Raw genomic sequence first — 3699 nt, 5'->3', positions numbered from 1 at the left:
TTGCGAGCCTCTTTAAATTCCCCCCCCCCCCCACGTACTGTGTATCAAGTGTAAAGAATATTGTCACATGTCTGAAGAGTTCGAATGAGACTGGTTATTTTGGTAGTTATGGTGCACCCCCCGTCGGAAAATCCTGGATCCGACCCTGCCTTTCACACGTTTTGTCTATTTTTTATTATTTTCTTTATATAGAACGGTTAATTGGCTTTTTTGTTTTAAAATAAGCAAATACTCAAAACATTTTCCCATTGTCTGTTAAGGTTTATTAATTAAAACAATAAATATTTCTTCTTGAATGGTCAGCGGAAAATTACCAAAAATATCAGTCAGGGATTATTGATTAAAATATTTTAGAAGCAGGATGCAGATTGAAACAGAATACTAAAGATAACAATAAGGTTGTGTAGTAAAACCTGGCCCTGGCCCAATGAAAAGAATGCTTCGTATAATGTCATAGTTAAATCGTGAACTTAATTAAATCCATGTTCTATGCATTCAAGTTTTTTTTCAACTTTTGAATTGCCATACTTAGAACTTGAAGAGAATACTTATATACCTAATCGTGTAAAAAAAAAAAAAAAAAAAAAAAAAAAAAAAAAAAAAAAAACTATAATGTTCCTTTTTTCGCTGAAATCCGGGACATTGAAGCGTCCCGAGAAATATTTTTGGAACGCCGGGACGCAGATCTCGATTCCGTGACGGTCTCGGATTTTCCGGGATGAATGTTGATATTCAATGTAAAATGCAATGAATTGTTCTATAAAATTTAGAAAATTATATATTAGGTTAAGATCTTAAAGCAAGGCTTATCACTTTAACTATTACGTTCAAGATAAAAATAAATATAAATAATAGCTACCTCGGATAACCCAGAGGCTCGGTTAACAGAAAGCGTAGTACTTTTTTTTTTTTTTTTGTTATAGGATTTTAATACATTCTGTTTTACGCCCTCCATTGTGTGCACTCCTGCTATCATTATAAATAGTTCGACATTACTGCCACTAAGCAGGGTACAATACGAGCGTTCTGACCGTAGAGAAGATGTAATAAAAAAATATATTATTGCTCACCGTGAAATAAATTAATATATCCTGTATTTATAAGTTCAGATGAATGTTTATTAGCTTCTATGGTCGAGAACTTCTCTTTAAAAATCACACTTTTTTTATTTTAATGAACCTTCTTTGAGGAAATTCTGCGCAATCCAGTAGTTTATTCAGTGAAACAGCACTATAGTTTAATTCAAGTCAAGAAGAGATGATGTAGTGCTAACAATACAATGAGGAACATTATAGCGAACACGAAAAGTAAAAATGACCGAAGCTGGAATTTCAGCTGTATATAAAGCTGAAATTTAAAAAAAAAGTACAAATCTAATTATAATTTTTATTCTATATTTTTATTATTTTAATAATAATAAATAGGAAAAAGTTAACGGGCCTGTCCGGGATTTGAACCCGGGACCTCTCGCACCCGAAGCGAGAATCATACCCCTAGACCAACAGGCCACACGCTTGAAAGTGCCTCAATTGTCAATGGTGCTTGTACGGTGTTTGGTTACATTCATTTATTCTCTATATTACTTGTTATCTTCTGTCCTGTTTCGAGATACGTCAAATACCTAATTTAAATATAGATTTCTAGTAATTTTATGCAAGACACAATAAATATCGATTTGAAATGTTCATTACGGTCTCATGTACCGGTTTTTGAGAAATTATAATGGTCGCAGGTATAGCGAGAATACAAACACACATTAGTTTGTATTAATATATATGTGAAAATAGCCAAAGATAGAACAGTGAAGAGAAAATCCTATAATTTTACTTTCACTCATTGCATTGCTTCCTTGTGTTGTTCGTAATATGTTGCCGTGGCTAAAGCGTCAGACGGATCGAAAAAAGCGTGCCCGGCTAGCTCAGTCGGTAGAGCATGAGACTCTTAATCTCAGGGTCGTGGGTTCGAGCCCCACGCTGGGCGGTAACTTTTTGTTATAGCTAAAACTTATATTTTAAATCAATATTAATTATGATTTCGTTTTTCTTCAACTGTTCTTTTTGAACATTTTGATTCGACTAACTTACCTTAGCATTGTATGAGGGGTGAAGATCAGATAATTTTTATGGTATAAATTCAAAGGTCATAAAGTTTTCAAATATAAGGAAACTCCTTTAGTACATATTATGTTGATCTCCATAATAGTAAATATGCGCAAATTAGGATAGCAAATTATAGCGGTTTACCCAGGAAGTTTTTCTTGGGAGACGTATGATTTTTTCAACGGGGCCGGATTTTTACATACTAAAAAGCAAACCAGAAGTTTTTTTTCAGGATGTGAAAGCATTAATAACGTGTCATCCACAGACCACATACATACATAAATTTAATAATAATAATAATAATAATAATAATAATAATAATAATAATAATAATAATAATAATAATAATAATAATAATAATAATAATAATATCATTTCTCGTATAAGTGAAAGAAGGGTTAAAAAAGGGAAATAGAAGGAAAAATAAATCACTCAGACACTCTTATGTAATAGTACGAGTCATAAAATGGCAACTCTGTGTATCCAGTTAGAAAAATGATAGTACCGAAGTTAATGGTAAATCAATATCATTTGAGTAGGCATGGGAGTGACAGCTCAAGCCCTCCCCACTTCAGTACAATGATACCGAAATGGATTCTGCTTTCGTCCTGATGTTACGACTTACACATATTGATACTGTATGTATATAACTTATCACGAAAAATAAACATTGTACTTACAAGTTCAGAAAAAATCTTATTTTTTACAAGGCCTATCTTTAGCTCTCCCCTAGATCTCAGTAGGTTAGTTATGTACTGTATTCTTTACTTATTTGAACTTTTTTTTTTTTTTATCGTAACCTATACATCAAAATTTACCATCTGCGGGTGCGAATAGAGAGTGTTAGAAAGGAAGTGGATGTTCAAATTTTATTATTATTGAGTTGATTTCGAGTTTAACGTCCCCTTTCAGCTGCGAGCCTATATGAGAGAGGACCTACTGATTAACGTGGAATCCGAACCACATGAGCTCCCGCCAGGAATCGCAGCCGGGTCTCCCACGCCAAAGGCTCGTATGCTAACCGCTTAGCCACGAAAGAGCTATTATTATTATTATTATTATTATTATTATTATTATTATTATTATTATTATTATTATTATTATTATTATTATTATTATTCCATTGATATATGAAATGCTTCCAATCTGAAGAAATTTAATGAAATCATTTCTCCATAAACTATTTGCATCACCATTTTTTGTAATCATATCTAATTGTGTGATATTTTTATTTACCTAACTACATACAAAACATATACACACATTATATACTGTATATGTGTGTTAGTGTATCTTTAATATGCGAATTAACAATAAGTAACCTTAAAACAGAACTTTCATTCATTATGAAATTAATTACTGTAGTTTCAAAAAAATATGTAGTAGCCAAACTATATTTTAAATTTTGGATACAAACACTAAACATGTGCTGCTGCTCCATCGATCAATATTGAGAAATTCGCAAAGACGGTTCCTTCTGAATTTCCATTACATTTCACAAAATATTTTTTACCCTAAAAGAAACGAAATTAAAATCCTATTTGTGTGGTCACAATCACATACAGAATAAAATTTCAAAAGTTTACAATTATTACTGGAA

The 3699-nt window shown here is 31.9% G+C and overlaps 2 non-coding genes across 2 annotated transcripts; one reads left to right on the top strand and one right to left on the bottom strand.

Moving 5' to 3' along the window:
- Positions 1-1436: 1436 nt before the first annotated feature.
- On the bottom strand, positions 1437-1508 carry TRNAP-CGG (transfer RNA proline (anticodon CGG)). Its single transcript has one exon. It is a non-coding gene; the product is annotated as a tRNA-Pro (tRNA).
- A 399-nt stretch (positions 1509-1907) lies between these two features.
- TRNAK-CUU (transfer RNA lysine (anticodon CUU)) lies at positions 1908-1980 on the top strand. Its single transcript has one exon. It is a non-coding gene; the product is annotated as a tRNA-Lys (tRNA).
- Positions 1981-3699: the final 1719 nt, after the last annotated feature.

The sequence above is a fragment of the Thermobia domestica genome, chromosome 8, assembly GCF_964235325.1.
Source record: "Thermobia domestica chromosome 8, izTheDome1.hap1.1, whole genome shotgun sequence".
Classification (NCBI taxonomy): domain Eukaryota; kingdom Metazoa; phylum Arthropoda; class Insecta; order Zygentoma; family Lepismatidae; genus Thermobia; species Thermobia domestica.
This window is presented reverse-complemented; position numbering and strand designations above follow the sequence as displayed.